Here is a 13767-nt window from a genome sequence, read left to right as displayed (position 1 = left end):
TTTTGCTTTATTTATCCTGAAATCCAATGATTTACAACTCATTGCAATCAAGCTCATAAAAGCTTTCGTTTCAAAAATTTTATATTTTTATAAAATTTCTTTACAAAAATGTAATCTTTTAATCAAAAATAATAAATATAACAATTTCAGACGCTAGCGCTTAAAATTTTAAAAAGCTCACAAACATTTTTTTTAAACAATTTTAAGAAATTACTTTTTTGCTACTTTTAACACGTAGAAAATGCGTTAAATAATGCATTAACTTGAAATACAATAATTTAATATTTTTATCAAATTTCTTTCCAAAAATGTAATATTTTAATCAAAAATGTTAAATATATGCATTTCAGGATTTGATTGATAAGCTGGCGCTTAAAAATTTAAAAAGCTCGCAAAAGCTTTTTTTAAACAAATTTAAAGAAATTACTTTTTTGCTTCTTTAAACACATAGAAAACGCGTTTTGCTTTATTTATCCTGAAATCCAATGATTTACAACTCATTGCAATCAAGCTCATAAAAGCTTTCGTTTCAAAAATTTTATATTTTTATAAAATTTCTTTACAAAAATGTAATCTTTTAATCAAAAATAATAAATATAACAATTTCAGACGCTAGCGCTTAAAATTTTAAAAAGCTCACAAACATTTTTTTTAAACAATTTTAAGAAATTACTTTTTTGCTACTTTTAACACGTAGAAAATGCGTTAAATAATGCATTAACTTGAAATACAATAATTTAATATTTTTATCAAATTTCTTTCCAAAAATGTAATATTTTAATCAAAAATGTTAAATATATGCATTTCAGGATTTGATTGATAAGCTGGCGCTTAAAAATTTAAAAAGCTCGCAAAAGCTTTTTTTAAACAAATTTAAAGAAATTACTTTTTTGCTTCTTTAAACACATAGAAAACGCGTTTTGCTTTATTTATCCTGAAATCCAATGATTTACAACTCATTGCAATCAAGCTCATAAAAGCTTTCGTTTCAAAAATTTTATATTTTTATAAAATTTCTTTCCAAAAATGTAAAATTTTTATCAAAAACAATAAATATAAGCATTTCAGGATTTAATTGATACGCTAACGCTTAAAATTTTAAAAAGCTCACAAAAGCTTTTTTTAAAAAAATTCAAAGAAATTACATTTTTGTAACTTTAAACACATAGAAAACATGCCATGCTTCATTTATCCTGAAATCCAATGATTTAGAACTCATTGCAATCAAGCTCATAAAAGCTTTAATTTCAAAAATTTTATATTTTTTATCAAATTTCTTTCCAAAAATGTAAAATTTTTATTAAAAACCATAAATATAAGCATTTCAGGATTTAATTGATACGCTGGCGCTTAAAAATTTAAAAAGCTCGCAAAAGCTTTTTTTAAATAATTCAAAGAAATTACATTTTTGTAACTTTAAACACATAGAAAACATGCCATGCTTCATTTAACCTGAAATCCAAAGATTTAAAAATAATTGCAATCATTTAAACATTGAAAACATTATGTTAAACTTGAAAGCTCACAAAAGTTTTTTTTGAAAAATCTAATTTTTTCGTCAGCTAACATTTCTAGCTTTATTTGCTATGGTTATTTCTAAAAAATTAAAAAAGCTCACAAAAGCTTTTTTCAAAAATTCAAAGAAATTTCAATTTTTTAACATAGAAAACTTTCGAGCTTCTTTCAAAAATGTTATTCTTTTACCGAAAACCAAAACTTTTTAGCATTATTTGTTATGATTATAACTAAAAAAACTTAAAAAGCTTGCAAAAGCTTTTTCACACAAAATTAAAGAAATTTTATTTTTTAAATTTTAAACACATAGAAAATATTTCTAGTTTTATTTAACATGAAAACTAATGATTCATTGAATATCCTTAATTTGTTAACAAATTAAGTTTAAATTGAAAGCTCTTGAAAACATTTTTCAAAAAATGTAAATTTTTCATCAATAACCATAAAAATTGAATTGTGAGCTTTATTTGATATGTTTGTGAATAAAAATGAAAAAAGCTTGTTCACAACATAAAAGAAATTTAATTTCTTTAACTTTAAACATAACGATAACATTTCAATTTATATAAAATTGAATATCTTCAAACCCTTGAAATTATTACATTAAAATTGAAAGCTCATAAAAGTTTTGTATGGTTTAGATGATAAATGCATGTAAAATTTAAACGCTCTTGCTTTCCAAGCTTCATTTGATACGATTACGCTTTAAAATAATAAAAGCTCGTTAAAGCTTTTATTTCTAAACTGTAACTGATTTAACTTGAAACACAAATAAAGCATTTCCAGTTTCATTTATCATTAAATTTAATGATTTTTACATATGAAATGGTTTAAAAAGTAAAAGCTGTTAAAAATAAAAAAAAGCTTTAAAGTTTTTTTCTAAAAAAATATTTTTTTTCAATTGTAATCTTCATGAAAACCTTTGGAACTATATTTGATAAGATTAAGCTTAAAAATTATAAAAGCTTTCAAAAGCTTTCTTTTTAAATAACTAGTATTTTTGTTTTTTACCACAAAGAAAGCATTTCCAGTTACATTTAGCATCAAAATTAATGATTTTTACACATAAAAATGTTTTAAATAGTAAAAGCTGTTAAAAATAAAAAAAAGCTTAAAAGCTTTTATCTAAAAAAATATTTTTTTTCAATTGTAATCTTAACGAAAACCTTTGGAACTATATTTGATAAGATTAAGCTTAAAAATTATAAAAGCTTTCAAAAGCTTTCTTTTTAAATAACTAGTATTTTTGTTTTTACCACAAAGAAAGCATTTCCAGTTACATTTAGCATGAAAATTAATAATTTTTACACATAAAAATGTTTTAAATAGTAAAAGCTGGTAAAAATAAAAAAAGCTTTTAAAAGCTTTTTTCTAAAAATGCATTTTTTTTCATTTATAGTCATAAAGAAAGACTTTCGAACTTTATTTTATAAGATTAGGCTTAAAAATTATAAAAGCTTTCAAAAACTATTTTTTTTTGATTTTTTTCCAAAGAAAGCATTTCCAGCTTCATTTAGCCTAAAAATTAATGATTTTTACAAATAAAAATGGCTAAAATAAAAAAATCATGTTAAATTAAAAAAAGCTCTAAAAAGTTAATTTTATCAAGTACAAAATGTAGATTTTCATTTATAAACATAAATAAAACAATTCCAAGTTTTATATCATTGGATTATGCTTGCAAATTATAAAAGTTTTCAAGAGCTTTTGGTTGAAAAATCATTTTAACAAAAAGTTTTCTCTTTTTCAACATGTCTCTTCTGACATCTAAGAGAAACTTGAATATCCCTTTGGTCCCCTATTTTTTAATAAAATGTTTATAAACATGTTTCAGCAACATGTTGCTATTGCTTTCTTAGTTTTTCAATTTGAGTGGTTTTATTTTAAATTTTTTTCCTCCTCAACTTCATTTATCATTTCATCCAAGCATATTCTTCCAAAATAATTATAAACTAAACAAAACAATTTAATATTTAAACTTAAACTATATTATAAACTAAAACCAAAAGAGAAACAACTTTAACTAAATAAGAAACTCATTTTAAAAAAAAAACCAAAACAAAAAACTATATACATTTATAAAATCTAACAAAAACTCACTCACACAACATTTTTAAAAACATATCCTTTTGCTCCTCTTAACAAACAAAAAAATCTTCTGAAAATTATTACCTTAAACAACAACAACAAACAAAGAAATTATTAACACAACAACATACATACTTTTTCCTGTTAATATTTAAAACTTACAAACCAAAATTATATATAAATTTAAAAAGAAAAAAACGAAAAAATTGTTACAAAAAATTATGTTTTTCATTTTAAAACCAAAATAATTCATTTTAAACAAATTCCTAATACTTTTCCCTTTTAATTAAATTTAAATAAAGAAAAATAATATTAAAACATAAAAAAAAGAAATGGTAATGCTTTAAGTAGTAAAAACAAGAATTATTTAATAATAAATAAAACTATATAAAAAAAAGAAAAACAAATATAAGTAATTAATAATATAAAAAAAATTGTTATGGAGTTTTAGAGTTTTAAACCGTTGAAAAATTGCATAAGAAATTGTTGATAAATTAGTCCAAGTTCATATATAAATAAAATAATATTAAAACAAACCAAAAAAACAAATTAATAAAATAATATTATTAATAAACTTTAATGATATATACAACAAAAAAAATTAAAAAAAAAAACACAAAAAAAGCATACAATTTAATTTACATTAAATAAAAAACAACAACAACCGAAAATAAGAAAAAATTTGAAATAAAAATTGTTTAAAATTAAAATAAAAAAAATCAAAACTACTTTTTTTTCGAAATTTTTTTTTTATATTGTAGAATATTTTGAGTATATTTAGCAATAAATTTTAGATTTTGTGAAATTTGGCAACATGGTAAATTTCATAATATTAATGATTCAAAGGTAAAGGCTTTAAAATGATGAAATCAAAACATTTGTAGGGGTTTTATTAATGTTTTTTAGAAGTTTGACAACATGGCCAAAACCTGGTCAAAACTTTTGGGAAACTTGACAACATGGCAAATTCCCTAATACTCACAATAGGCTTTAAAATGATATAGATCCCATAAAGTATATATTTTCTGGATCTTTATAGATTTAGCCATGTCTGTCTGTCCGTCTTTCTGTTGAAATTAACTTTCTGAAGTAAAACCATCTAAATTTGAATAGTTCTTAAAAGCTTTTTTTTAACATTTAATTTATCAACTATAATCTTAAAGATAATAATCCAAGCTGAAAAATTTTAAAAGCTCATTGGAGCTATTAATGAGCTTTTATAATTTAATTTTCAGAAATCGAATTTCTTTAACTTGAAACACATTTCCAGTTTTATTTAGCAATGAAATTTATATTTTTTAGATTTTTACACATACAAATAAAAAAGCTCTTAAAAGCTTTTTTTTTTAAATGTATTTTTTTAATTAATTATCATAAAGCAAACCTTGCGAACTATGTTTGATATAATTAAGCTTATAAATTAGAAAAGCTTTCAAAAGCATAAAAATCCCTTTAAAGCTTTTTTTCTAAAAAATGTATTTTTTTCATTTATTATCATAAGGGAAACCTTTCGAACTACTTTTGATACAATTAAGCTTAAAAATTATAAAAGCATTCAAAATCTTCTTTTAAATAACTATTTTTTTAACTTTTATCACCGAGAAAGCATTTCCAGTTTCATTTAGTTAAAATTAATGATTTTTACATATAAAAATTATTGAAATAGTAAAAGCATTTCAAAATTAAAAAAAACATTTAAAAGCTTTTTTCTAAAAATTGCATTTTATTCAACTTTAATCATAAAGAAACCTTTCGAACCATATTTGACACAATTTAGCTTAAAAATTTTAAAAGCTTTCAAAAGCTCCTAAAATACTTTTTTAAAATAACTAATTTCTTTTAACTTTTTTCACAAAGAAGGCATTTTAACTAAAATTAATGATTTTTACACATAAAAATGGTTGAAATAGTAAAAATATGTCAAAATTAAGAAAAGCTCTTAAGAGCTTTTTTTCTAAAAAAATTTTTTTTTTCATTTATTATCATAAGGGAAACCTTTCGAACTACTTTTGATACAATTAAGCTTTAAAAATTATAAAACCTTACAAAAGCTCCTTTTTTAAAATAACTAATTTTTTTGAACTTCTTTCACAAAGAAAGCATTTCCAGTTTCAATTAGTTAAAATTAACGTTTTTTACACATAAAAATGATTGAATTAGAAAAAGCATGTCAAAATTAAAAAAAGCTCTTAAAAGCTTTTTTCTAAAAATTTTATTTTATTCAACTCTAATCATAAAGAAATTTTTCGAATTATATTTGACCCAATTTAGCTTATAAATCTTAAAAGCTTTCAAAAGCTCTTAAAACATTTTTTTAAAATAACTAATTTTCTTGAACTTTTTTCACAAAGAAAGTATTTCTAGTTTTATTTTGTTAAAATTAATGTTTTTTACACATAAAAATTATTGAAATAGTAAAATCATGACAAAATTTAAAAAAAGCTCTTAAAAGCTTTTTTCTAATAAATGTATTTTATTCAACTATAATCATAAAGAAACCATTAGAACTATATTTGACACAATTTAGCTTAAAATTTTTAAAAGCTTTCAAAAGCTCCTTTTTAAAATAACAATTTTTTTTGAACTTTTTTCACAAAGAAAGCATTTCCAGTTTTATTTAGTTAAAATTAATGATTTTTACACTTAAAAATGGTTGAAATAGTAAAAGCTTGTCAAAATTAAAAAAAAGCTGTTAAAAGCTTTTCTCTAAAAAATTTATTTTTTTCAACTTTAATCATAAAGAAACCTTTCGAACTATATTTGACACTATTTAGCTTAAAAATTTTAAAAGCTTTCAAAAGCTCCTAAAACACTTTTTTAAAATAACTAATTTTTTTGATCTTCTTTCACAAAGAATGCATTTCCAGTTTTATTTAGTTAAAATTAATTTTTACACATAAAAATGGTTGAAATAGTAAAAGCATGAAAAAATTTAAAAAAGCTCTTAAAAGCTTTTTTCTAAAAATTGTATTTTATTCAACTTTAATCATAAAGAAACCTTTCAAACTATATTTGACACAATTTAGCTTAAAAATTTTAAAAGCTCCTAAAACTCTTTTTTAAAATAACAAATTTTTTTGAACTTTTTTTTCACAAAGAAAGTATTTCCAGTTTTATTTAGTTAAAATTAATGATTTTTACACATAAAAATGTTTGAAATAGTAAAAGCATTTCAAAATTAAAGAAAGCTTTTAAAAGCTTTTTTTCTAAAAAATGTATTTTATTCAACTATAATCATAAAGAAACCTTTCGAACTATATTTGACATAATTTAGCTTAAAAATTTTAAAAGCTTTCAAAAGCTCCTAAAACACTTATTTAAAATAACTAATTTTTTTGGAACTTCTTTCACAAAAAAAAGCATTTCCAGTTTTATTAAGATAAAATTAATGATTTTTACACATAAAAATGACTGAAATAGTAAAAGCTTGTCAAATTAAAACAAAGCACTTAAAAGCTTTTTTCTAAAAATTGTATTTTATTCAACTTTAATCATAAAGAAACCTTTCTAACTATATTTGACACAATTTAGCTTAAAAATTTTAAAAGCTTCCAAAAGCTCCTAAAACTCTTTTTTAAAATAACTAATTTTTTTGAACTTCTTTCACAAAGAAAGCATTTCCAGTTTTATTTAGTTAAAATTAATGATTTTTACACTTAAAAATGGTTGAAATAGTAAAAGCTTGTCAAAATTAAAAAAAGCTGTTAAAAGCTTTTTTCTAAAAAAATTATTTTATTCAACTATAATCATAAATAAAACTTTTCTAACTATATTTGACACAATTAAGCTTAGTAATTATAAAAGCTTTCAAAAGCTTTTCAACTTTTATCTAACCCAAGAATATCTCAAAACTGGGTTTAAAATCAAAGATTTTATATTTATTTTGCAACCATTTTAAAGGTACGAGTACAATAAAAGTTAAGGATTTCCTAACATTTTAATATTTTCGAACATAAGTTCTAATTTTCGAACATTAGTAATTTTTAGTGTACCTTCATTCAAATGGCCACAAAATTAAAGTAAAATCTTTGTTTTGAAAACAATTTTTTTAATGTTCGAAAAAATTAAATTCAAAACCTTTAAAAATTTAGATTTTGTTTTTTCGAACATTGAAAATTTGTTTTAAAAACAAAGATTTTACTTTAATTTTGATGTCATTTGAAGGTACACTAAAAATTACAATTTTTCTACTAATGTTCGAAAATTCGAACTTATGTATGTTGGAATATGGATATTAAAATGTTAGAAAATCTACTATTTTAATTATAGAAATTTACGTACAATTTATTTTTAGTATTTCTTAAAGGTTTTAAATAAATTTCGAACATTAATTTGAGATTCTAAACAATTTTGAATATTTTTTAGGTTTTTCGAGTTTAAATTTAAATGCAAATATTTCAAAATCGACATTTTTTTTGGATTTTTTTTTAAGTTTTCAAAAATTTTCGAACATTGAAAATTAGTTTTAAAATTAAATATTTTTTTTTTTTTTGAAAGATAATTTTTAACAATTTTCGAAAATTCGAAATTTTTTAAATAGCTAAAAACTACTTTTTCAGTAACAGTTTATAGTAAATTAGTTTTTAGTGGTTTCTGAACATTTATTTTGAATTTTTGAAAAATTTTGAAAAGTTTGTGAATTTCGAACATTGAAAATTTGGAGTAAACTTAAAGTTTTCCATTGTATCGAGCGGCCCTTTTTTTAAATTAAAGAAGTAGAGACGCATTAACAAATTTTGAAACTTCAAAATTCAAAAACTTTTTCCAATAAAGGAAAATTCATAAAACTTTCTTAAAAACAGCTGTTAAATATTCTGCTTAATAAACTTCTATTCTAGAGGTGAAAAATAAAATTTGGAAAATAAAGATTTAGAACCCTTGATTTTCAAATCTTTGAAAAAAAAATGTTTCAAAAACAGTTTTTGTGTGACACTAGGATTCAAATATTTTTATGGACATTTTTGAAAATTAATTTGTTTTTTTGAAATTTTAATATTTTTTTCAGCATTGTATTTAGAAACAAATTTAAAGTTTAAATGTTTTCTAAAGAGATTTTTTTTCTCAAAAATCCCCTCACAACAGGTATGTTTATTTAAATACTTTATGCTCTTTTTTTAACTAAATATGTAGAGTAGTTTTGAACAAATTTCGCAAAATATTTTTTCAAGCTTTTATTTTATTTTTTCAGGTCCAACCACTACTCACTACTTTTTCCCTACGAACAAACAAACAAACAATTTTCAAATATGTATGAAAAAAAAGCGGTTGCCAGATTTCATAAAAAACTATAAAACACATAAAAATACGGTAACAACAGCAACAAACATCTGACTTAAACTTTATAACATTTTGTTTTTGAAAACATTTTTAAACTGCCACATATTAAACAAAAAAAAAAAAGAAAATATTTAAACATTTAACAGAATGAAGAAAATTAAAACATTAAACACAACAAACATTTAAACAAAAGAAGCTTTAGCACTTAAGATTTAAATAAAAATATTTAAACAAAGAAAAGTTTTGAAAGATTTTGAAGAAATCTAAAAAATAGGGTGAGATTATACTTATACATAATTGAAAAATAAACAGTTTTGAAAAACATAAATTTTGTTCAAACATGGCGTCCGTTTTTAAACATCAATTTCATGTTTATAGATTTCAATTTATTTTTATTTCAATTTCAATTTATTCTTTGATATTTATATAAAAAAAAAAACTCAAACGTTCTTAAAGATTTATAATAAAAATATATAATATAAATTCATAGTTAACAATAATGTAGACTAATTTATCAATTGATTTATTTAATGGTTAATTTTACTTTATTTAAAAAACGATAAAATAGTATTAAACAGTAAAACCAGAGATTTTTAAAAATATGTAAAAGATTTTCATTTTTTTTAAACAAAAAAAAAAAACGAAAAAGTGAACAAAAAGAAATCAGATTTTATTTTCCCACCTATTTTTTATGTAGTCAATAAGTTTAAAAAGGAGTAACATAAATTTAATTTCAGTTGTTTTTCAGTTCATTTTAAAAACAAAACAGTTTTGAGAATAAATTACAAAAAAAACATAAAGAAATTTATAATTATTATGATTATTATTGAGTAAAGAAAAAAATGAAGAATATTAATATAAAATAATTGAAAATTTTACTTTATAAAGACATGTAAAATAAGGTAATTAAATACGCTTTTAGCTTATAAGAGTTGAAGAAGTAATAAACAAAAATAATTTAACAAAAACAAAATACTTTATAAAATTTATAGTAACAAAACAACAACATTAAGTAGGTAAATTTAAGAAAATATATGATTTTGTTTAAAGCAAAACAAACAAAACAAAAATAATGAAATATTGGACTAAAACATTTTTACAGAACTCTTATAGTAGAGCGCGGTTGGTTTTGATAAAACACAAGGAAAATGTTAAGCAAAGAAACAGAAAATTTCTCACAAAACTTTTTTTAAATTCCCAAAAAAAAATTGAAAACTATTTAAATTCGGCATACTAAAATCCTGCTTTAACATAATTACAAATTTGATTGCAAATCGCTGCAAAAATTTAAAAGTTATTTTAATATTTTAAAAATTTGTTTTTGCAGTTTTCGATAAAATCGTTCTAAAATTAAGTTGTTTCTTAGCAGCATAAATCTTTCTTTAGAAACTTATTCTATAATAGATTAGCTTTCAGAAATTGTATTTATTAGCTTTCTATCACTTCTAAGAAAAAAGTTATCAACATTTTAAGTCAACAACCTCTTAATTAATATTAATCATACGCACCCTGGATTAAATGTCAATGAAAATGTTTAAACATTGAAAACTTATAAACTAATCGAGTAATTGGCTTCAAACTTAAGGATTATATAGAGCAGAAAATAATCTTTAAAATATTGTAAGTAGAGATTTTGAATTGAAACATTAAGGGCAGACAAAATGTGTTAAATTTTCAAAAAATGGAAATTTTTTAAATTGTTTCTTGTTTCTTTAAAGACATTTCCAACATTGCCTCAAAAGGCTATATTTTCAATAAACTTTTTAGTTACTTTATAATAAAAAACTTAAATCTTTGATTTGTACCTTAAATCCATGTTCGAAAATTCAAAACTTTTTTTGAAAACTTAAAATTACCAAAATTTAAGGTCTAAAATAATTCACAATTTTTAATATACTATTACAAAAACAGTTTTAAAACACGCAAAACATAAGTTATCAGTTTTCAGAGTTTTCGAAAATATTGGAAAATTCAAAACTTTTTCAAAATATGTAACTTTTTTCCAAAAACTGTTTAAAAATTTAAATTGTAGCAAAAATTTCAATGTTCGAAAAAATAATATTAAGTTCGAATTTTCAAACATGATTTCAAATTTGTAGAATTTCAATAAGTTTTTAAATTATTAAAATAACAAATTAAAATCTGCTATTTTGAAATTTCAAACCTTTTTAGAAATCATAAAATATTTTATAATCACAAATAATTTAGTAACTGTTTTTATTGTAAAAACTTTGAAAAAATTTAATTTCCAGCCAAGATGTACAAAAATTCAAAAAATTTTTTCGATTTCGTTCAAATTTTAAATGACTGTGCTAACGAATTAAAATCTGTGATATTGAGCCCTAATTTCAATGTTCGAAAATTCAAAACTTTTTTGAAAATTCAGAAATTTCATTATTACAATTAATGCAGGAATTTCTTTTAATAATAAAAACTTACAAAAAATTTAATTTCCAGCACGATTTCAATGTTCGAAAATTCAAAATTTTGATTTTGATTTCAGAAGTCTAGAATTTCATTAAGTTTTTAAATTATTATGATAAAAATTTTAATTTTTAATTTTGAGCTCTAATTTCAATGTTCGAAAATTCAAAACATTTTTGGAAAATTGGAAATTCCAAAATTTTGTGTTTACAATTAATTCAAGAATTTCTTTTAGTAATAAAAACTTATAAAAAATTTAATTTCCAGCTAAGATATCAATGTTCGAAAATTCAAAATTTAGTTCGAATTTTCGTTTTTGATTTCAAAAGTCTAGAATTTTATTATGTTTTTAAATTATTATGATAAAAAATTCAAATCTGTGATTTAGAGTCCCAATTTCAATGTTCGAAAATTCAAAATTTTTTGGAAAATTGGAAATTCCAAAATTTTGTGTTTACAATTAATTCAAGAATTTCTTTTAGTAATAAAAACTTATAAAAAATTTAATTTCCAGCTAAGATTTCAATGTTCGAAAATTCAAATTTTTTTTCGAATTTTCGATGTTGATTTCAAAAGTCTAGAATTTCATTAAGTTTTTAAATTATTATGATAAAAATTTTAATTTTTAATTTTGAGCTCTAATTTCAATGTTCGAAAATTCAAAATTTTTTGGAAAATTGGAAATTCCAAAATGTTGTGTTTACAATTAATTCAGGAATTTCTTTTAATAATAAAAACTTATAAAAAATTTAATTTCCAGCTAAGATTTCAATGTTCGAAAATTCAAAATTTAATTCGAATTTTCGATTTTTATTTCAAAAGTCTAGAATTTCAAAAATCTTGTAAATTATTATGCCAACAAATTCAAATCGGTAATATTGCACCCTAATTTCAATGTTCGAAAATTCAAAACATTTTTGAAAATTGGAAATTCAGAAATTTTATGATTATAATTAATTCAGGAATTTCGTTTAATAATAAAAATGGTTTAAAAACGTTGAAACAAATTCATTTTCAGCTATATATCAATGTTCGAAAATTCAAAATTTAGTTCGAATTTTCGATTTTTATTTCAAAAGTCTAGAATTTCAATAATTTTTTTAAATTATTAGGATAAAAAATTCATATTTTTAATTTTGGTCCCAAATTTCAATGTTCGAAAATTCAGAACTTTTTTGAAAATTGCAAATTCAGAAATTTTTTGAAAATTGCAAATTCAGAAATTTTATTTAATAATAAAAACTAATTAAAAACTTATTAAAAATTTAATTTCCAGCTAAGATTTCAATGTTCGAAAATTCAAAATTTAGTTCAAATTTTCAATTTTTATTTCAAAAGTCTAAAATTTCAATAAGTTTTTAAATTATTATGTTAACAAAGTCAAATCTGTCATTTTGAACACTAATTTCAATGTTCGAAATTTCAAAACTTTTTTCAAAAAAAATTTCATTCCAATTTCAAAATATTCACTTACAATTTCCCTTTTTTACTCTCTTTGCTTAGCATTTTCCCATGTTTGTAGTTTCAAAATATATTTAAACAACGATTTAAACATAGAATTATTATTAAGTAAACAAATTATTATGTTTAAACCAATTTATTATTTTGAGTTTAGTTTTTAGTTTTTTTTTAGAAGAAGTTTAATGACAAACATCATGCGTCAAGAGAAAAGGGCAATAATTATATACAACAAAAAATATTATGTACATACATACAACAAAAAAAAAAACCAAAACAAACAAAAAGATTAAAGAAAACATTAAATAAATTATATAGAAATTTAAAAATATAAAAAAAAACATTTGTTACTTTTTTACATAAAACCAAAAAAAAAAAACAAAAAACATCATCAAAAATTATAAACAAAAAGAAATAATGAATAACGATGCAACAAAAAAAAACAATATAGAGCAATAATTAATAAATAACAACAAAAAAATTAAGAAATATAAAAACAAACAAAAGCACTATTAAACAAATATTAAAAACCAAACTAAAAATTATTCAACAATTGCAAAATTTTCAAAACAAAAATTAAAAAAATTTCAAAATTTTCACCAAGTAAACGAAATAAAACCAAAAAACAAAATATTAAAAAGGGCTTCATTTTAATATTAAAAAAAATAAAATAAAAAACAAAACAAACGTTTTTAATTATATAAAAACCCCCCAAAAAATATATTTAACAAAAATATATTTAAAGAAAAAAATTTAAAAAAGAAATTGTTATTTAAAAGAAACAACAAGCAAGAAAAGAAGCATAAACCAAGAAAATAAATTACTAAAATTTACTGTAAACTTTTGAGTTTTTTTTTTAATTTCTCAAAAATTTTGAAAAGCAAAAAATGTATATTTGAAAGCAACAAAAACATTTACAAATATTTGTTAAACTATTATAACTATTCTTATTATTATTATTATTACTTGTAATTTATTATAAATTTCTTATAAACTAATTTATTT

This window comes from Calliphora vicina, chromosome 2 (assembly GCF_958450345.1).
Source record: "Calliphora vicina chromosome 2, idCalVici1.1, whole genome shotgun sequence".
NCBI classification, from domain to species: Eukaryota; Metazoa; Arthropoda; class Insecta; order Diptera; family Calliphoridae; genus Calliphora; species Calliphora vicina.
The sequence above is the reverse complement of the archived record's forward strand: the minus strand, read 5'-3'. Positions refer to the sequence as shown.